We start from the raw sequence: 23,659 nt of genomic DNA on the forward strand, positions 1-23,659 counted from the left end.
GAATGACAAATGAGCAATGTCTAATTATTCCAGTGCTGCTCAGACACAGAGACAAAGACAAGAAAACTGAGAGTTAGGGATGAAACTCCATCTTCCTCTAACCCTATTGTGTGTACTGCACTACATATTAATGTAACATCAAGCCCTATTTTTAGATCTCTGCAATCCACAGGCATAAATCATTCCGGTGCCACAAGTCACCTCTGAGCTAGCAATGCCAAGTTTAACATTTTGCAGGATCCTACTAACAATATAATTGAAAGCAAGTGATATTTAAAATGAATAGTGGTAACTGTAATAGAATAGCATTATCCTATAAATAGATTTTTTGCGAGAATTTATTAAGTAATAATTAAAAGAAAAAGTGACAAACGTGCCACTTAGCTAATTCTATCTTCACAATAGCTCTCAGGGTTGAATTTGGAATGCCGTTCTTCTGCAAAAAAAGTGCAAATGGAACAGTCTTGTTTTCTTTTTACATAATACTGATTAATCCACAGTGGTTTCAGCCAAGAGGGTTGTCTCTGAATTGAACATCTGATTAAAGAAGGAAAGACACAGCACAACTAAAGGCATGAGCTGGTCAAAGTGTTACTTTCTATGATAGTCCATGACCATTTTTGGTGAAACAGAATTTAAAGCTAAATCTTCCCTCAACTCAGAAATCCTCCTCCCAAAGTTAGTAAAGGAAAAAAAAACTTTTACTTTTAAATTAATATTAAACCAGAATGTAATGTGCTTCACATGAAATCCACTAAGAAATGGCAAGAATGGAAGGGGATCTCACCATTTTATATAGCCAAGCAGATACAATTCACTACATATTTTCAAGATAAACAATAACCAGTCCTCAGGTAAGAGGACACGATAGCACCATTTGTCACACATAGTTCATCTTAAATTTACCTGGTATTTGAGGTGACCATGTGTGTTAGATAACTGGCTTTATCCAGAAGAGGAGAAACTCCTCCTATCTTTATGACCAGAGGTAGTTTTGCAGCAAGGTTCCCAATAAAGTGAGATTCCCACCCTCCCACAGGTAACAGGAGTGAGGAACACTTTTTTCCTTAATGTTTACATTGCAGAGGGATGGCTCCTGGGTCCTTAAGGAAGATATTCCTGGGTCATAGAGGTGAGGAAACATCCATAAGGTTTTCAGAAGGATTTATATACTTTTCAAAGGCAGGAAAAAGTACTTACAAGTTTGCTAAAGGAAGTGTTCTAGGAAAAAGGGAAAAAACAAGTCTCTTCCCTTATTTTCAACAGGGAAAATTAAACCTCTTAATTTTTATTTGACCTTACACCACATAGGTTCAGTATGATAATCATAATGCAAACTCATTTACGGAAGATATGTGATTACTGCAAGTCCCCAGAAGAGAAAATCAACAAAATGGGTAAAACAAAAATGCTTTCTAGACCATTAAATCAGCACAAATTAATACAGCATGCCAAACCACATGCATTATGGACTGCAATGATTATTGATAATATATTTCACCAAGGGAAAAGCAGACTCTTAATAACCCTTTGTCTTCCTGTCCATTTCTGACAAGGATGATGATTTCATTTTTAATTAGTTCAGAAGTAAATGTATAATGATAACCAAAGGGAAACATTTTTGCCCCTCTGCATGAGATTATCTATACAATCGTTAGCCATTAAAAATGTATTATACTGAGTACAAAGGGTAGCTTTGCATTCTTTTAAATAATGCATGTTACCCTACAAATGACAAAAAGTATAGCAGAGATTAGGTAAATGAATCAACTTAGCAAAATTCCCAATCAGTCCTATAGTCAGAACAGGTATTTGGCTGATATGATGTATCCCAGACACGTAGTTCAAACTACTTAATGAACTTTCTACCTTTATGTAGTAATTTTCCACTAAGTGCTCTTATACAGCATCATCTAATGTTAGCATTAAGAGGGATGTGTAATACCAATCAATAGCCAAATAAAACAAAACCACCAGAAGTTAGAAGGGGATAATGCAGAGAGTAATGCTTTCTGATGAGACCTTTAGAGGGCAACATCAAAAGGAATCATCCAGAGGCTGCAGCCATTAGTAGATCACATGCACCATTGAAGATGTTGCTAACACAGCTCCTATTTGATGAAAAATGGGTGCAATCTTAGTTCTTGCTACATGTGCCTCAATTCCTCTAGAGAAATGCTTCAATAAAAAGGAATATCATAAAGAAAAGAATAAAGGTTTAACGAAAACACTAAGCAGAATCCTAAAATCAGACATCATCCAAAAAGTTTTCTGGTTTTTGGTGTTCGGGAAGGTGGAGAAAGGGGCAAAAAGGAAGGAATGCTCAGTGCTGTCAAATCTAAAATCTGCCCTCAGATCTGATGTGTTCGGCAAATTAAAAGGAAGCCTAAGAGAATCACTAAAGAGGACATCCTGGCCTGCTAGCCAAGAGAGACTCTGTAAAGCAACAGCTAACTTTTCTTTAGTCTGTTCTCCTTTAATTTACATGAAAAGAGACGCTGTTTCTCCAACACTCACCCCGAACTTCCTACTGTGAAGACAGCTGCCTTATTTGCCTTTCAGCAAATTAAAAGTTAAAATAGCCTCACTGTCAGGAGTAGCAGCAGCAATGGAGATGCTTGAAAAAGCTTCCTTTTACTGCAGTGTATTCCATTTCTCAGAGACCACCTCTACCTTTTGACTCCAAGAGAAATCTCTCAAAAAAGGATACCCTTCCTTTACGAACTCAGGATCACACCCTGTGCTTCTCCCCTCATTGACAAAGATCAAGATAAAATCCCTAACAAGGAGGATTCTGCTTTCTTAATGCTCCTCGTGCACTGATTTTTGCTTTCGTATTCACCCTCTATCCATCACTGCTAATAAAAGTTATTAATAACATTAAAAGCCAAACAAAAGTTTAGGTCATGCTGCAGTTTGGGCAAAAGTGTAAAAATATCTCTAGTATTTTCTTTACAAAAATGTTGAGAATGAGGAGCAATGAGAGCTCATAAAGCCAGTAGGAAAAAAAGAACAAGAAACAAAGACACCATTTCTTCCAAGCAGCAAAAGGGAACATCAAATAAATGCCATCTGAGTCCTAAGTTTGGTTTGCACGTGATTTTTCCAGACAAACCAAATTCTGTGTCCAAAATGAAAATCAAGTAGTGACTTCTGAAGAATCTTCAAAGCCATGTTTTCTTAATTTCAGTCTAGGGACCTCAACATTTTCAAGATTCTGACTCAATGAACTACAATTATTTTCTTAAGCAAGGCTTGCATCCACAGAGGAAATGGAAACAGGAGGCCTGGAAGAAGAATTAGTTCATTAGGATCATATTACTGGACATCTTAACTCTTCTGCATTTATATTTTCCTTGGTGTAAATTCATAACAACAACCCCTTCTTTCCTCATTTAGCATACACAAGCTCACTGTTTCATTTTGTTAAAATCCCCTGGATGACTGAAATAAAAATGCTACTAAATAGAATATAAATTAGTGTAGTATCTATTACAATAATATTATCATTACTATCAACCAGAGGCCATTAAAATTTTTTTTAATTTTGCCTAAGCCATAAAGAATATTGTCTAAAAAATAATTTTTTCATTCATAATCTTTTCATAACTTTTTTTTTTGGCCATACATTAGGAAAAGCTACATGGAAGTTTTTGTCAAGTATCATTTTTAATGAATAACATTTAGATAATGCAAAACTCATAAAGTCTCACTAATTAAAGATATGTTGTTAAACCAACAAAGAATATATTGGGTCAGTCTGCTAAACCTCCAAGTAGTAAACTTTTAATAACAGTATAAATTATTACCATTACCAGGCCCATTAAATATGTGTTCAGATTTAATATCGATAATAATACTATGGAATTGAGCTTATATTCCCATTTTATAGAAAGGCAAAGTGCATTGCCCAGGCTGATACAGATACTAAGTTGTAGAGCCAGCCTTTGAATCAGAATCTACTTGAATCTAAAGTCCAGGATTTTAACCACTACTTAATATTACGGGCTATATTTATATCAATTATCACTGTGGTAAATATATGGGTTGTTTTATTGGTATGATTCATAACTCTAACAGTCCCAAAAGATTCCTCCAAGAATTTTATTTTTATTAACAATTTTGGTCATAGTTCTTATTTGGGACATATTCTAATTCAAGGGCCTCACTCAACTGAACATGGGCTGATAATTATGGATTAGTTGAAGTGCAGTGTGATTTTGGTCATTTAGGCAAGGTCAATTTTTAAAACTATCAATTCCTTTCTTTTTAAATTTTTTTTGGAATATTGACCTCCTTTTGGGTAATTCCTCACCTATAATTTGGCTAGCTTCCATTTTTATTTTAATCTCAAGCCTAAAAGAGAAAGTAATGAATTCATCCAGATTAGACATCATCAAGCTAAAAACTAACAAGAGTTACCTTCTTACTGCACCAAGACTGTGTATGCCTCCCTCCCCAGGCCCCCATTTTCCAAGTTTATATAACAGATCATCTTTATGCTGTTGCAGAAGATCAGTATTTCACATTGTACTGATTTTTTTTTTCAATTTATGACAGCATATTACAAGAGCTGTGTATGATTTTTACAGTTCATGAGTCTCTAGCCTTGGATCAAGCCACGCTGCAGCTCAATCTTCTTCAGTCCTTGTTAGCAGAGGCCATTGTAACAAAACCAAAATATATGGAATACACAGTGTCAGCTCCAAATCCTAGACCATAAACTCAGGTGGGCAAGTAATACAACTTTTTTAATATTGATGTTTCTGTAACAGTGTGACAGAAACAGCTCAGTAAATTTAAAGATGTAGCCCCTCATCTACACCCTCACCTGCCCTCCCCAAAGTCCTGGTTTCCCAAGGTTATATCCAATTTCCATCCTGAGGAGGAAGCTTAACTGTACCACATTCTAGAGTAGGGGGTGAATCTGACCCTCAAATGCCATTGATCTGCAGTGGTATTTTCTCAGATATCCAGCTTCCTTCCTTGTCCTTGGTCACTGGCCCAAGGAGGTTACTGCCCAGTGTTCCCTCATGCTCAGCCACAGTAGCCCCCTCACTTCTAGATGCCTCAACATTAAAATCATTTGACTCTGTTCCTCTCAGGATCCCTCTGTGGTCTAACCTCCCAAATAAAGGGAAGTCAAAGGAATAACAAAAACAGAATGGAGAGAGAAAGGCTGTATTAGCTAATCTTGGAAAGTAATATCCAACCGCATTTTAAAGTAAAAGTAAATATGAGTTCTTTTTTCTGTATATGAAAACAAATAAAAATAATTGATCGGACTTTCACAATACTTAGAGGGTATCCCAAATGGAATTTTTCAAATAAATATAACAAACAATCCTAAAATATGTATGGAACCACAAAAGACCATTTCTTTCTTAAGAAAGAACAAAGCTGAAAGCATCACATCCCTGATTTCAAATGATATTACAAAGCTATGTAATTAAAGCATTATTTAGTATTGTGTTGGCATAAAATACAAACACATAGATCAATGCAACAGAATGCATAGCCAAGAAATAAACCTACTCATATATGGTCAATTAATTTATGACAAAGGAGACAAGAATATAAAATGGGGAAAAGACAGTCTCATCAAGAAATGGTGATGGAAAAACTGGAAAGTAACCTGCACAAGAATGAAGGTGGACCACTAACCTACACCACAGACAGAAATTAAATCAAAATGGATTAAAGACTTGAATGTAATACCTAAAAACCATAAAACTCCCTGAAGAAAACCCAGGTGGTAAACTTCTTGACATAGGTCTTGGCAATGATTTTTGTGTGTCTGACACCAAAAGCAAAAGCAACATTAATTCAGAAATATATATGCACTCCTCTATTTATTGGATTCTTTACGATAGCCAAGATATGGAAGTAACCTAAGAATCCACTGATAGATGAATGAATAAAGATGTGGTGTATAAACAGACAAATATTACTCGGCCACAAAAAGGAATGGGATCTTATTATTTGTGACAACATGGATGGTCCTACGGAGTATTAGGCTAAGTGAAAGAAGTCAGACAAGACAAATACCATGTGATTTCACTTACATGTGGAATCTAATAAAAACCCACCAGAAACTGGTGGTTGCCAGATGGGAAGCAGGTAGGGAAGAGCCGAAATAGGCGGAAGCTATTAAGAGGTATAAACTTCCAGTTATAAAATAAATAAGTCATTAGAGTTCGGAGTTGAGGCCCTGGCTGGCCAATGAACTCACAAGTGTAGGGAGTATGCTACATTAGGGGCAAGTCTTTCGCTAACACCACAAGGGTCCCGGCTTAACGACTGGAGTTTGATAGTAATTCTTGCTGCAAGCATAAAAAATTAAAATAAATTAAGTCATGGAATTGCAAAGTACGGCATAGGAAATATAGTCAAAAATATTTTAATAACATTGTTTGGTGACGGATGGTAACTACACTTATGGTGAGCATTGTGTAAAATACAGGATTGTCAAATCACTATGTTGTATACCATAAACTCAGAAACCACTGTATGTCAATCCTACTTCCATAAAATGTTTTACTTAAAAATAGGACTACCATATGATCTGGCAATCCCATTTCTGCATATTTATCCAAAGGAAATGAAAACACTAACTTGAAAAGATATATGCACCCCCATGTTCACTGTAACATTATAAACAAGCTCAAAGATACAGAGAACAGATTGGTGACTGCCAGATGTGGAGGGTGGCAGATGGGAGAAACGGGTGAACTATTTTTGGTTTTTGTTTTTAGTTAAAATAATCTGATTTTTTTTAAAGCTGCAAGAAGAAGTTTTCTAAGGGGCTTCTAGGAAACTTTTGTTCTGAAAAGAAAAAGAGAAAAAAGAGGAAAGAAAGACACAAAAAGAAAAGGTCCCCCTCCCTCCTCTCCTGCCTTCCTGTTTGTGGCAGTGATGTGAGGATATGATGTCTGGGACCATTTTTTAAACATAAATTGACAAGCTCAAGATGAAACATTGATGTGATGAAGAAGGCCAAAGTAGAGTTGGGGTGGGGGGAAGTGGGGGGAAGAGCCAGGATTCTTTATGACCTCACAGATGCTGCCCCAACTCTGCCTATTCTTGGCAAAGGAGTCATTAAATATTTTGCTGAATGGCTTGGGCCATTTCAACCAAGCACTTGCAGCCCAGAATGAACCTTACTGATTGTGTTGGCCAAGGATGGGATTTATACCTAGGCTTCTGTGATGCTGAAAACTGTTCCCTTGGTTTTCTGGGGGCAGGGACAGGGGGTAGCAGGGTAGGGATAGGGGGAGAAGACTGCTCCCAGGGGCCTTCTGCTGAGGACCACCTTGCCAACCCTAGACTGCTGACACCTATTAGGTTTTGAGAAAAAAAAATCCTATCTTGTCTAAGTCATTTGTCTCCATTTCTGCAACATCATCTATTTCCTGCCTTAAAGCCACCTGTGTTGTCAAACAAGCACAATAAGGTATCAGTTTTTGGAATGTGACACAATACCACTAAAGTTCATCTTTTACAAAAACGGGAACCTATTCTTGGGACTTCAGATGTGTGCTATGTGACTTCCCTAAACTTCTCTTTGAGGGACTGAGGAGTACCTCAAAAGAGATAGGTAGCCATCCCCTAGAGCAACTAACACTAGGGCGCAAGAGGCCCAGATGACCACATTTAGAGATGACACACCTAAAGCATGAAGCAAGAAAGATCTTGTCGGCACAGAAAACACAGTCTTCCAAATATGAGTCCACAACCAATTGCACAGTGACAGAAACTTCTAATTATTGGTGTTCTTTAAGCTGTTATCCTGTGCTCAAATACAAACGGCATGCCTAGACTCTAGAGTCAGTAGCAACAGGGATGTCTTTATTGAAGTGGCTAATTCTTCCAAACAATTAAGGGGGGAGCCTACAGCCCTTGGTAAAAAATGACAGGGATGTGGGGATAATGGCATTTGCAAATTTAATATCATAAAAATTTTTCCTCTAATTTGGGGTCCTTGCTGCTTTTTCATGTCCACTGTGAGACATAAGTTATAAGCTTTATTGTTGTACTCCAATGCCTAGAACAGGGTCTGGCAAAGAGCAGGCAGTCTCTGGAACAATCATAGTCACAGAAAAGGATGTTGCTGGGGCGCCTGGGTGGCTCAGTCAGTTAAGCAGCTGACGTCGGCTCAGGTCATGATCTCTCGGTCCGTGAGTTCGAGCCCCACGTCGGGCTCTGTGCTGACAGCTTGGAGCCTGGAGCCTGTTTCAGATTCTGTGTCGCCCTCTCTCTGACCCTCCCCTGTTCATGCTCTGTCTCTCCCTGTCTCAAAAATTAATTTAAAAAAAAAGTTAAAAAATTTAAAAAAAAAAGAAAAGGATGTTGCTATGGGTTGAGCTGTGTTCCCCCAAAATCCGTATGTTCAAATCTCGACTTCCAATACCTTGCAAGGTAACCACATTTGGAGATAACTTCTTTGAAGTGGTGATGAAGTTTAACTGTGGCTGATAAGGTGGGGTCCTACTCTACTATGACAGGTGTCCTTATAAGAAAAAGAGATGCCTATGACCAGAGAAGAAGACCATATGAGGATATAGCAAGAAGGATCAAGCCAAGGAAAGAGGCTTCAAAACCAAACCTCCCAACATCTTGATCTTGGACTTCTGACCTCCAGAACTGTGGGAAAAGATTTATTCCCATTGTTTATGCAACCAGTATATGGTATTTTGCTATGGTAGCTCTAGCAGCTAATATAGATGGGAATATATATATGTTTCACTACAAAATAGTATTGCCAAATTCTAAAAACTGCCCAATATTTTTGTAAGCTGAAATTCCTTTCCCTTTTATTGATTAGTTCTTGTGTTTTGGATGTGGTATACACTACATGATATTTGTATTGTATTTTTATTTACAATAATTCACAATAGATTTAATTTTGCTATTCTAAGATGCTTCCAATTTTGTTTTCTAAATATAACCAAATGTGAATTATAGGAAGTGTATTTTTAGGAAAGCAGACATTTAGATCTCAAGTTCCACATACTGACCCAGCAAATTCAATCCAGGTCCCCGTATCTTTTTTTTTTATTACCGCAAAGCCTGATGTGAGGCTCAAACCCACAAACTGTGAGATCATGATCTAGCCGAGATCAAGAGCCAGACACTTAATGGATTGAGCCACCCAGGTGCCCCCCGCCCCACATCTAACAGATATATTTAGGTTGATGATTTAATGCTTACCATTCAAGTGTCTAATCTCATTGAGATTAGTACAATGATACACTAAAATATGGTTAAATACTAAATTTCCGTAATATTCATATATTTGGGGTACTATTTCCTTTTTTTTCTCTTTGTACCTCTGGTGCACAAAGTTGCATTACTCAATTACTCATAATCTCTGGCTTATAACATATTCTTATTATTCATAATTGTATGACCCACTTTTATTCATTTATTTAGCCATTTTTCATAATATAAGTAGGAACCATGAATCTCCTCACCTGAAAGAAACAACAACACTCTAATCATAGCCCATGTTCAGCTATGTGGTCACCTCATATGACATCCCTTTCGATTCCTGAGACAATAACCATACTGCATTCCATATTCATAATTCCCTTGACATCCTTGTTATACAGAACTACTACGTCTCCCAGTATTTAAGAGATATTTTAGTTGTTAACTTTATAAAAACAGTATGTTGTAAATGATTTTTTAGAACTTGAGTTTTTTAACTTACTATTATATTGCTAAGATTCATTCATATTTATAAACGCTGTACTTCATTCAATGCTGTATATTATATTGTGAATATACATCACAATTTATTTATCTACTCTCCTACTGATATGCACTTGGATTATTTCCAGGTTATACCCTAAATAGCACTGACATGAACATCCTTGTACGTGTTTTCTGTTATACATGTAAACAAGTTTCACTTGATACCTAGTAGTGGAATTTCTGGAATAAAGGATGTGTGAATCTGCAATTTTTCCTAAAATGTCAGTATTTTCCAAAATGATTGCACCAATTAGCTCACTGACGAGCAATGAACATCTACCAGATCTATATTCTCTCCAACAATTGATATTATTAGGCTTTTAAATTTTTTGCGAAGAGTATAAAATAATATTGTATAATTGTCTCTATTTGCATTTCCATCATCACTAAGGGATATGAGGTGATGTAATGAACATCTCTTCACATGTTTGTTAGGCATAAGAGTTTCTCTTCTATGAAATACCTATTAAGAGCTTTTGCCCATGAGGCTCCTGGGTGGTTCAGTTGGTTGAGCATCTGACTCTTGACTTCAGCTCAGGTCATGATCTCACAAACATGAGATAAAGCCCCATGTCCAGCTCTGTGTTGGGTGCAGAGCATGGTTAAGATTCTCTCTTTCAACCCCTCCACCCGTCCCCCACATGCAAGCATATCTCCCAAAAATTTTTTTTAAAAAAGATCTTTGCCCATTTTTCTAATTCATTTGTAGGAGATGTTTCTGTGCTCTTGACGCCATTCTTTAGACAGTTGTGTATATTGTGAATAACTCCCCCTAGTTTGTTATAGGACTTTCAATTTAATGATCTCTTGAACTCAAGTTTCTACTCTTAATATAGTAAAAATTACGTTTTTTATAATCAACATATTATATGCATTATTTAAGCAATATTTTCCTACCGCTAGGTCTAAAACACATTCACCTACATTTTCTACTAAATGTTTAAAGATTTGTTTTTGGTATTGAAATCTTCATCTGAAGTCGATCTTTTTATATAGTGTGGGATAAGTATCTAATTTCATTTTTCTTGACCCTTAATGAAATTTTCAGGTTTTGATGTCCAGTTTTAGAAAACTATTACACAATTCTAAAATAAGCTATCCCAAAATTCTGATATTACTTACATAATATTTTCTTAAATGAAAGAAAATCTTGCATGGTAGAAATATACGTTGCTAATTCCTTCATATACACTAAAATGATAGCAAAAAAAGAGAAACAGGAAGGTGATTTTCCTAACAACTAAGCATTCCCATTCCCTTCCTTAAGACATAGTTATAAATCTATCATGACTAACTGAAACACACATATAAACATACACAAACCACACACAGAAAGCCACAGGAATGTGGAAGAGGCAAAAACACTCATAGCTTCATAACAGCTTCCATTTCCACTTTTGCATTCATACTATGATTTGTTTTACAGTCATTTTATATCAGTTATTTTTAAATCTGCTCTAAAATTCAATTGAGTAAACCTGCTCTATGTATAAAATTAATTCACAAATAAAGAAATGGCATGCTAAATAGTAAATCAATTGCCAAATATCAACTATCTCAGAGGAGCTCTTGTTTCTCCATTTCTCCACCAATTTACTCCATAAAAGTAAAAGGGTTTAACTTTTAATCCATTTAACAAACATCTATGATGAGCAAAGCAGTGCACTAGAGAGTAAAAACAACACAAATTTGCTCCATGATATAATCAGGGAGCCATAAATAAATTTAAAATGGGACCAATTATGATAAGTTATATAATAGAAATGCCCACAAATGTTGATTGACTTCAATTATGTTTGTATTTACTAAGCACCTAAGGATATGTCATTGTACGTTTCAACAATCTCATTGAATAGGCATTTTTTAAAATTTCTTTTTCAAGAAGCTACTTCATAATTTCATGATGTTGGAAATTCAGAATAGAAGTAATCAACAGGAGTGTAATTTGTTAGGCAAAATCTATTGGCAGGCACGTCTCAGACCACAAGATAAACACTGGCACAGAAGATGATAAATTTTACCAACATCTGATAAAGGCTTTTCTCCAAGCCCAAGAGAGAAGACGAAGAACTGAAGAATAAAGTCTTTTCAAACTCTCACCTCCTACAATGTTTATAGTCAGACAGTTACAGGCAACTCAGTTACTTGGCTTTAGGTTTCCACCTGATCCAAGCACCGGACAAGTTCTACATAAAGTTATTAGGCTTTTTAATGCCTAGTCCAGGTCCTCTATTTTCCAGTCTTCCCTATCTTGACCTTTGCTACACTCCCACTGCTTTTATTCAAAACCTCTACCAGAGCATCCCATCCAGGACTTCCAGTCACAATGGACTTATCATGATTTCTGTGACCTATCCAAGTGGAAATCTAATTCTGCCCTCTACTTCTCCTACCTCAAGGTTCTGTTTTGTATCACATCCCCTTTGGGCATGTTCCATGGCAATCCCAGCCTAATCTCACAAATTATGTACATAGATATGAGAAATTTGTCGAGGCTCCATCATTCCCTAGGGAATGAAGATAATCATGAAGCTCTCAATTCAAGTTTCATACACATCTAAAGAAAACCCTCTGCACTTGTAGTCCAAGGACTTGATCAAGTCCAAAGTCCACAGTAATTCATATGTAAGATTGAATCAGTCATTTAACTCTCCTGAGACTAGGTCAATTTATTAAATGGAAGAAACAATGAATTCACCTGAATGCTGTAGGAAATTACATGAAGAAAGCACTGTAAACTATAAAGTGATCTAAACTATAAGTGATGTTCCCTTCATGGCAATGATAAACCACCAGGAGAGATATTTAATTAGCCTTCCCCCAAGACATCCTGTCGTGATGCTTACTTCACCTATACTAGGAATAAGACTGTCAAAAATTTTGTAATAGGGGAGAGGTTTCATTTTTAAAATCATGCCTTCATTTAATCATTGACCCATTCATTTTAAAAAAAAGAAAAGTGAAGGCCAGGCACTGGAGATAGAACAGTGACCAAGGTACACAATTCCTGCTCTCATGGAGTTTATATTCTGTGCGTGGTTCAAAGCAACTGCAAAGTGTGGAGACATTGCAGGCACAAAGGGGACCACCAAATTCCCAGGTGAGGACACTTACTGAAATGAGTGTCATCTTTGTTTTTCATTGAAACAAGGGAGGCCATGCTGGTATACATCCACCAAGCAGCCTGCAAAACCAGCGTAATCTTGAACCACATGATATGCTCCTTGATTCTCAACCAGCAAAAGACAAAGTAGTCTAGGTGAAACCCATAAATTTCTTAACAGAAAGTCTAATGAAACAGTTCTGCACTTGAGAAAGGACATTTGCTTTCTGTTCCAGTAACACATTAATTCTTTGATAATAACAGCAAATACTCAAGGATCACTAGACTCTAGGTACTGTTTTAAGCAGATGACATTCTATCCCATTTAACCATTACAACTTGACGCCGTGGGCACTATTATTACCATGCCATTTTATAGAAGAGGGGGAAATAAGGCATAGAAAAGTTAAGAAATTTATCCTAGGTCACACATCTCTTTTTATTCAAATCCAGGCTGTCTGATTACACAGTCTAATCTATACCCACCATGTTATAGATTCCTCTCATTAGAGTTACTGATGATTATAATATACAAAGGGCAAAGAACCAGTGTTTAATGTAACCTGTCACTCCAGAACTCATTCATAAGAGACAGGATACCTCCAAGAACACCATTCCCTCAGGCTTGATGTGAATAGTACCCCATAGGAGTACACAATATACAAACAACATCACCTCACACAATGAACCTGTATCTCCATCATAAACCATTCTTTCTCAAGTTGCTTCTCTACCAAAGAAGGCCTGGTCCCCTCTTTTCTTTCCAGGCACAAAGTCAGTTATCATTCAGGCCTGGCCATATCCTCCCTGAAGCCTTTCTGGGCTCTTCCACCTACCTCAAAGATCTGTTGATCTCTTCTACACACACTTACTTTATGTCCAGTTTACTTTATGTACACTTTGAACTACTGCTTAACATTTGGTTATGTAATGTTTTGCAGTTTACCAAACATGTATTTACTCAGCTACATGTAAGTCTGTTGAGAACAGAAAAAGGTTTTGATTCCCTCTCCTGGTTGCACGGCACCCCCTCATGCCCACAGACACACACCTTCCATACCTCATATTGTACTAAAAGTTCAACAAATGCTGTTTGGACAGTTGGCAGACTAATTGATTAATCTATTGAATAAATATTCAGCTAAACTTAAACAGCCTCCATGATTTTCTGTACTCAGACATGGATACACACACAATGTGTGGGTCAGTGAGCTGATGAAATGAAGAAGGAAATAAATAAAGCGTTCATTGGGAAATTACCCTAAATATAAAAATCACAAGAAATGGGAATGTATTAGGATTCAATCTAACAAGTTTTAAGGGGAAAACCGGCTAAATGAAAAAGAAAAAGAAGTAGTTTTATACATTTAGCATTAAAGTAGCTTCTCAGGATCTGAAAATCAAATGCTTTAGTCCATCAAGTTTGCCATTTTCCTGCTAGAGATGTAATACATCAACCACATTTCACGTACATCTTAAAATTCACTTGACTTGCACCTTCTATTTTATTTCTTTCTTCTACTCTCTACCCACAGGCCCACACACGCGCACACATGTACTCTGTATCCTAACCCCCTTGCCTTAAAAAAAAAAAAAAAAAATCACCATCTGACTATGAATTACTAGTTCTGAGTCATCAAAACCGCACCAGAGAAAGTTTTGTTCATTACCTTGGGCTCCCTCTGCTGGGTCTGCAGGAGTAAAACATACAATTCTGTAGAATTGGAGGTTATGGAACTCCATTCCCCCACAGAATTTCTCCTGTTTTACCTAAAATTAAATTCACTATCTAACAAAACACAATCACTTGAAAACAGAAGAGATTTAGGACCTGGATAAACTAGTAACGATATATCAAGACAAGTGGCTTTTAAGAAACTACTACACAAATCAGGGTTCCTTGTCCGTGTTTATCTTCATTGGTAGTAGAATGGTGGAATTCAGCAGGGGAGCTCAGATATTAAAGAGACAGGGATATAAAACTGTACCGATGAAAATAATCACAAGAAAAAAGATCTGGACTACACATGGGTTTGTTAGAAGCAAACGCAGATGAAGAGGACAAAGGCCAATTTAAAGCCTCTCAGTAAGGTTTCTAAGAAAGAAAAGACAGCATTGGCCAGGCAGTATCCCTAAAGCACTACAGATCAAAGCTGTTGTTAACATTGCCGAAATATAGTAGCAAATCCAATAGTAAAGAATATATTGAGCCTACGGTCACACCGCCTCCCCCAAACATCCTAAAATCACAAAGTACATTTGCATTTACTAAAGATAATAGCAGGGCGCCTGGGTGGCTCAGTCAGTTGAGCATCCGACTTCGGCTCAGGTCATGATCTCACTCACAGTCTGTGAGTTCGAGCCCTGGGTTGGGCTCTGTGCTGACAGCTCAGAGCCTGGAGCCTGTTTCGGATTCTGTGTCTCCCTCTCTCTGACCCTCCCCCATTCATGCTCTGTCTCTGTCTCAAAAAAATAAAGGTTAAAAAAATTTTTTTAAATAAATAAAGATAATAGCAATGTAATTTATGCATCAAAATGGAAATGGTAGATATTGATTTCTGTCAGAAGGAAGTATTATTTCTCATTTAATTGATTTGGTGCTAATTATAAAAGAGAGTGGTTAAGTTGTACTAAAACAAACCATCATACCAGGAAAAAGAATGAAACTAGACCTAAGATCTCTAAAACTCTGGAAAATATATGGTCTATAATATTTTTTCCCTTTAGACTGATTTTCTGCAATGAAGATCTTAAACCAGTTCCAGGGTGATATTATAAAATAATCAAGTACTCAGAGAATTGTATACTCCACAGCCTTGAAATCTAGGACCTGAGCTTTTCTCTACAGAGTCCAGCACGGATCCTGGCATAACCTCAGGTTACTAAAGACCTTTGCCAGTAGCTCTTCTGATGTTGCCAGTCTATCTCCTGTCTCCACTGTCCTATCATGAGCTGCCAGAAAGGGTTAACCAAGATTCCAGCCCATGAGTAGCTACAAAATTTGAGACGCCCAGTGCAAAATGAAAATGCAGGGCCCCTTTTTCAAAAAGTATTAAGAACTTCAAGACAGTGACAGCAGAGCAGGAAGTCAACTAAGGAAACCCTTCTAGGCACAGCCTGTAAATATGGAATCCTATGCAACTGACTACAGGGGTCACAAGCCCATGAAGCTGGCCTTGCTGGAGCCCTAGGTTAGTTTAAGGTTAGCAATAACAGTGTCTTCATGGATCCTTCATCCCCAACATTAGACAAAGATGCCAACCTCATCTTATCATCCTCAAAGCATTACCTTTGCAAGAGAGACATCCTTGCTAAAACAAACACGGTTCAGTTTATTTCCCCAAATGCATGCTGGAACCTGTTAATAGGACATGTTTTTTATTCTGTCCAAGTTTGGTTTGGGAAACAGAGCATCTGTTGAAAGAACCTAATTCATGCACATCTCTTTTTTTCCTTTCTTGTGAGGGGCTGTTCAATTTAAGTGCTTAAAAGCACAACCTCCAGGGTCAAACCACCAGGGTTCAAATCCCACCTTCACCACTGACCACCTATGCAAGTTTGAACAAGTCACATTACTTTGCTGAATCTGTTTCCACTAGCAACCAATATTAGAACTGCTTCATTGGGTTGCTTACCAGGATATAGTGAGGCATAATTTATAAAGAGTTTAACTCAATGCTTGGCACACAATAGTGATAGACTCGGCATTATCATTACATAATAATTACTTTTAAATGTATTGGAATACGGGTCATAGAAACCCAGCTGGTTGTCTACGAGCCACCTGGTATTTAAATTTCAGTTGTTCTCAGTGTGGTTTAAAGGACTGTCTTAAATAAAACTTTTGTTAGAGCCCCAAGTTCTCCAGATTTTTAAAGGTCTTTTTTATTCATTTACTTCATAAACATATATTGATTCTCTAATCTGTCATAAGCACTATGCTGGATATTAGGGATATAAAGATTGACACGATTAAATCTCTGCTTTAAATGGACTCACTAACCAGACACGTAAATGGATAATTTTAATGTAATGTGCCAAGCACAACAATTGCTGGAAGAAAACTCTCCAAGAATGGCTCTTATTTCTACACTTTCTTCAAAGGCATTAACCAATATTTTGTTTCAGACTAGCTGCTCTAGAATGTTTGCATACCACACACCCTTGGAAGACACAGTGTCTCCCTCTCCAGGGCAGAGGGCAGATTTGTTTTCAGAACAGAATAATTAAGATAATGTGTCCTTCCAGGGTAAAGTTTGGGCAGATTTTCTAGCCACCGCCTTTAAAGGACTGGGGTTTCCAAAGTTTCCTCAATTTTGCCACAAATCCACTGTGTGTGCGTAGAAGGGGATACTCCATGCGGAGGAAACAGAGGTATGGGACACCATCATATGGATGCATAACTATAAACAACACAGTCGTGTCGACAGGTATGAGATACAAAGTGGGGAAAATGAGGCCGGGAAGCAATGCAATGGCGGAATCTTAGGGAACTTCGTGTGCCAACTGTAAACTTATTTCATAATGACTTTGGGTAATGACCTCTATAGCTGTTGAAAAGTTATGCATTTTTAAATCAATTTTTTTAATTTTTTTTTCAACGTTTATTTATTTTTAGGACAGAGAGAGACAGAGCATGAACGGGGGAGGGGCAGAGAGAGAGGGAGACACAGAATCGGAAACAGGCTCCAGGCTCTGAGCCATCAGCCCAGAGCCTGACGCGGGGCTCGAACTCCCGGACCGCGAGATCGTGACCTGGCTGAAGTCGGACGCTTAACTGACTGCGCCACTCAGGCGCCCCAAATCAATTTTTTAATACAGCAACATTTTTCCCAATAATCTGCTAAATAAATACACGGTAAGACATGATATACTGAAGTTACGGTTTTAGGGAAACACACTCACCAACTTACTTGACTTACTAGTTTTTAGTCAAAGTATCTTAGGGAATTCATTTTAAAAATTTTTTTAATGTTTATTTATTTTTGACACCGAGAGAGAGACAGAGCATGAGTGGGGGAGGGGGCAGAGAGAGAGAGGGAGACACAGAATCAGAAGCAGGCTCCAGGCTCTGAGCTGTCAGCACAGAGCCCGATGCAGGGCTCGAACTCACAGACTGTGATATCATGACCTGAGCTGAAGTCCAACGCTCAACCAACTGAGCCACCCAGGCGCCCCAGGGAAGTCATTTTAATTAAGTACCACATTTGGATGAACCCAAAACATTTTTTGAAAGAGAGAGAAAGAGAAAATACAGGTGTGCGTGCACACATCGTTTGTATTACGTGTACTCTTGTGTTTAACTTTTATTTTGCCCTGAAGGTGTTTTCCTGTGTGATCACTTATAAAGTGAAGCTTGAGTGTAGGATAATCTTAAACCCAAAGAAGGGCCATGAATTGGTAAAGAAAAAAAAAAGAATTGGTTAAAAAAAGAAAGGGGATCGTGTTTTCCAAAGAGGGTTTCCACTGTACTCTATTTCTAACATTTACTACCTGCTCCCAACAATCTTCTTCCTCCTTTCACAAGTAAAGTAAACCTTCATTCCATGTAGATTCTATTTATTTACTTTTAAATTGTTCTTTATTGTTTACATAAACCTGCTTTTAGTGTTGAATTGCTATCTTTTTCTACCTGTGAAACCTGTTTAGTTATCTTGAGGTGGAATTAACTATAATTTTTAATTTGGGGTTAAAATTACTGGATTTTTCTTTCTTTCTTTTAGTTTTTCATTTAGCAACAGGTTTTGCAAAAAATGAATTAAAAGTCATTAAATGAGAAGTGTGTTTGATTTTCTTGGTAGGCTCTGAGGGGACATTGATAATCTTAAGTAGAAGAGCATAGCATGGCTGTTGTGACCCATTGATCCCAAATCAGAACACCAGGTAAAAATCTGGCTTTGCCACATACTAGATATGCCACTTATAGAAAGTTCTTCTTGTACCTAAGACTTATCATCTATACGATAAAGATAAGAATAGTTCTGATATTATACTGTTGTGAAAACCTGAAGGATTTACTAGACACTGAATACTTAGAAGAACACCAAAGTACAGAGTAAGCACTCCATTAAATGTTATCTGCTAATATTGAACTGGAAGACATATTACAATTTATATGGCACCACAAAAGACCTCGAATACCCAAAGTAATATTGAAAGAGAAGAACAAAACTGGAGGCATCACAATCCTAGATTTCAAGATATACTACACAACTGTAGGAAACAAAACGCTATGGTACTGGCACAGAAAACAGACACATAGATGAATGGAAAAGAATAGAAAGTCTACAAGTAAACCCACAATTATATGGTCAATTACTCCCCGACAAAGGAGGCAAGAATATGCAATGGGGAAAAAACAGTGTCTTCAACAAATGGTACTGGGAAAACTGGACAGCTACATGCAAAAGAATGAAACTTTCTTACACCATACACAAAAAATAAACTCAAAACAGAATAGAGACCTAAATGTGAGACCGGAAACCATAAAACTCCTAAAAGAAAACACAGGCAGTAATTTCTCTGACATCAGCCATAACAACATCATTCTAGATAGGTCTCCTGAGGCGAGGGAAACAAAAGCAAATAAACCTTTGGGACTACAAGATAAAAAGCTTCTGCATAGCAAAGGAAATAGTCAACAAAACTAAAAGACAACCTACTGAATGGGAGAAGACATGTGCAAATGACACGTCCAATACAAGGTTAGTATGCAAAATATATAAAGAACTTATACAACTCAACACCAAAAAAACACAATAATCCAATTAAATTGGGCAGAAGCAGGGGTGCCTGGGTGCCTCAGTCAGTTAAGCATCTGATTTCGACTCAGGTCACGGTCTTGCGGTTTGGAGTTCAAGCCCCACATAGGGCTCTCTGCTATCAGCACAGAGCCCATTTGGGATCCTCTATCCCCTTCTCTCTCTGCCCCTCCCCTGCTTGCATGCTTGCTCTCTTTCTCTGTCTCAAAAATGAATAAGCATTTTTTTAACGGGTATAAGTCATGAGCAGACATTCCTCCAAAGAAGACATACAGATAGCCAACAAACACATGAAAAGATGTTCAACATCATTCATCATCAGGAAAATGAAAATCAAAACCACAATTAGGTATTACCTCACAGCTGTCAAAATGGCTAAAATCAAAAGCACAATAAATAACAGTGTTGCTGAGGACGTGGAGAAAAAGAAACCCTCATATACTGTTGGGAAAGCAAACTGGTACAGACACTGTGGAAAACAGTATGGAGGTTTTTAAAAAATTAAAAATGGAATTACCATATGATCCAGTAACTCCACTACTGAATATTTACCCAACAAATACAAAAACACTAACTCAAAAAGATATATGCACCCCTATGTTTATTGCACAATTATTAAAATAGCCAAATTATGAAAACAGCACAAGTGTCTGTCAATTGATGAATGGATAAAGAAGATGAGGTATATATCCACAATGGAATATTATTCAGCCATAAAAAAAGAATAAAATCTTGCCATTCACAACAACATGGATGGAGTTAAAAAGTAGAACACTAAGTGAAATAAGTCAAAGACAAATACCATATGCTTTCATTCATGTATGGAATTTAAGAAACAAAATTTTTTTGTAAACAGACTTTTAACACAGAGAACAAACTGATGGTTACAGGAGGGGAGGTGGGTGGGGTAAAATAGGTGAGGGGGTTTAAGAATACACGTATCATGGGGCACCTGGGTGGCGCAGTCGGTTAAGCGTCCGACTTCAGCCAGGTCACGATCTCGCGGTCCGGGAGTTCGAGCCCCGCGTCAGGCTCTGGGCTGATGGCTCAGAGCCTGGAGCCTGTTTCCGATTCTGTGTCTCCCTCTCTCTCTGCCCCTCCCCCATTCATGCTCTGTCTCTCTCTGTCCCAAAAATAAATAAACGTTGAAAAAAAAAATTAAAAAAAAAAAAAGAATACACGTATCATGATGAACACTGGCTAATGTATGGAATTGCTGAATCACTATACTGTATGCTGAAACTCATAAAACACTGTATGTTAAAATTAAAAAAATATTATCTGTTTATATTATTCCCTTCATACTTATGGTTTCTATAGATCAGTATGACTGCTGTGGACAACAACTCTGAAGGTATCAAGACTGACATGAATGAAATCCACCAGAGCTACACTGAAGAACAGAAAAAATACAGAGTGCCTGGGTGGCTCAGTCAGGTGAGCGTCTGACTTCAGCTCAGGTCGTGATCTCACGGTTCATGGGTTCGAGCCTTGCATCAGGCTCTGTGCTGACAGCTCAGAGCCTGGAGCCTGCTTCAGATTCTGTGTATGTCTCTCTCTGCCCCTCCCCTGCTCGCTTTCTCTCTCTCTCTCTCTCTCTCTCTCTCTCTCTCTCTCTCTCTGTCTCTCAAAAATAAATAAACTTTTTTAATTAAAAAAAAGAGCAGAAAAAATGCACGGGGATTAAGAAGCACAAGGATGTTGGAAAACAATGCATTCTATTTTAGACATGTTGAGATTAAGTTGCCTGCATCACTTCTGTCTCCTCTCTCTCTCTCTCAGCAGTGTGTTCAGGTCAATTTTATCACACGAAGACAAAACAAAAAACATTTAAAAGTTGAATTAGGACTTGTTTTGAAATAGAAACTGCAGAATATATAGGCTCAAGAATTTTCATTGTTTATTCAATGTTAATCTATTCAGAGAAAAGGCCCTGAAAGCCACAGGCTTGTTATGAAGTGTCATGAAATCAATGCACGGAGTTTGTGCTTAGAGAACTCATTTCCTTGGAAACTCAGAGTCTGTGAAACAGACATAAATTATGCTTGTGTGTACCCTGCCTTTCCCAAGGCTAATTATTCAATGTAGTGGAGAGTTAAAAGTATCCAACATAAAGGGTTAAGAGTAATCAAAGCCAGGTTAAAAAAGAAAAAAAAAAAAAAAAAAGAGGTCAACACAGGTATAAGTGACAAATTGCTCCTTTCATGCTTTATCATCTTTTACCACTTATGACACATTACTATTCACATAACTCTATCTCCTCAGTGCTCCTAACCCACTCAACATTCTCAACACCTGTTTGTCCAACTTTCTCTTCCCTGGCCAAGTACCTCCTCCTGCAGCATCTCAGGAAGGCAGGGACTATTCCTGATTCATGTTTCTGTCCCTTCTTGACAGAATGGCATAGTACATATCAGGTGTTTAATGTGTGCTTCGTGAAAAGGAATAATTCCATAAACCCACTTAAGGATGGTAAGTATTTAATGAACTCATATTCAGAGTGGTTCAGGGGATAAGATTAGGGTCACAAAATAGGCCGCTTCTATTATTGAAGTCTTGATAGCTGTAAGTATCATACATTATATCTGAATCCACGTGTGTAAGAAGCTACTATAGACATAAAATTAATTTCAGTTTCATGCTTTAAACTTTTATTATTTTCCAAATAATTCAGTAAACGACATCATAAAAAGTTCTATTTACCACGTTAGACCCAGAATATGAATGAGACAGTCCTCAATAAATATTTAATTGAGTGACTAATAAATAAACAGATTCCTTTGTTTTTCTACCCAGAAACACATAATTTTCATTTCCATTTTCTTGATTTGTGCACAGAAATAAACTTTATCCTACAGTAGGAGGAAAATTTTTCTTTCTTATTTTCCCTCAGTAAGCTCAAAATAAAAGCATGGGATATTCTAACAACAGCTGTGTTGACATAAGTATTCCTCCAAGACCACATCACCTATTATTTGTAAAGTACATTTAAGAACAAATTAACAGGAGTGCCTGGTTGGCTCAGGTGGTTAAGCGTCCAATTTTGGCTCAGGTAATGATCTCACGGTTCATGAGTTTGAGCCCCACATCGGGCTCTGCGCTGACAGCTCAAAGCCTGGAGCCTGCCTCGGATTCTGTGTCTCCCTCTCTCTCTGCCCCTCCCCTGCTCACACTCTGTCTTCTCTGTCTCTCAAAAATAAATAAAACATTTTTTAAAAAATTTAAGAACACACTAACAAAGTTAAGTTATATTTCACTTCTGTTATAATGTGAAATGTAAATAATCCTCCCTATAAGGAAGAAGTTACAATTCCAACTAACTATTATGACACAAGAATTAATTGAGCCTCTTCAAATAATTGTGCCACAGCATAACATCCTTATCCATCTAGCAACTGGGAAGCCTCATAAACTCTTGTACACTTCACCAATACAGGAGTAAAGACACAGAAGCACTGTAGACACTAAACTATCATCTAAATCATCGAAAATACTTGCTGCCATCTTGTACTATAGCTCAATTTTGCTGAATATAATTTGATAAAAAGTGCTCATCTGCAGAGCAGTGTTTCTCAAACTCAAAGCTACCAACATCTTGGACCACATCATTCTTTGTCGTGAGGATGGTTTTTCTGCCTGGATGTTTAGCAGCATCCCTGGACTTTACCCACTCAGTGATAGTTGGCGTTTCTTCCTCTCGCCACCCTGACAATCAGAAAGGTCTCCAGACATTGTCAAATGTCACCTAAGGAGCAAAACTGCCCCCAGTTGAGAACCACTGCTATAGAAGATGTAGTATTTGTAACAACCGTTAGAGATCCAAAGTACATAATAATCCATTTCTCAGTCATCCTGGATAAATGAGTAGTCTCTATGTTGTGCATTAGTAACATTTCATTAACCAGCATATTAAGTCAACCATAAACCCCATTCTTTGTTACAACAGATGATAAACATAAATCCAAGGTATTTATTCATTATTCAATTCTAATACTCTAGGAACTTAACCTTCTTACATTTTAGCAGCTATTTTCAACCA

General features: G+C 37.4%; 1 protein-coding gene and 1 non-coding gene across 2 annotated transcripts in view; one reads left to right on the forward strand and one right to left on the reverse strand.

Annotated features, from left to right (window-relative positions):
• TAFA2 (TAFA chemokine like family member 2) overlaps positions 1-23,659 on the reverse strand; it is a 486,483-nt gene that overhangs the window by 401,155 nt on the left and 61,669 nt on the right. The gene's annotated exons all lie outside the window — the stretch shown is intronic.
• On the forward strand, positions 6,180-6,331 carry LOC122474157. Its single transcript, XR_006294839.1, has one exon. It is a non-coding gene; the product is annotated as a small nucleolar RNA SNORA62/SNORA6 family (small nucleolar RNA).

This window comes from Prionailurus bengalensis, chromosome B4, assembly GCF_016509475.1.
Source record: "Prionailurus bengalensis isolate Pbe53 chromosome B4, Fcat_Pben_1.1_paternal_pri, whole genome shotgun sequence".
In the NCBI taxonomy this organism is placed as follows: Eukaryota; Metazoa; Chordata; class Mammalia; order Carnivora; family Felidae; genus Prionailurus; species Prionailurus bengalensis.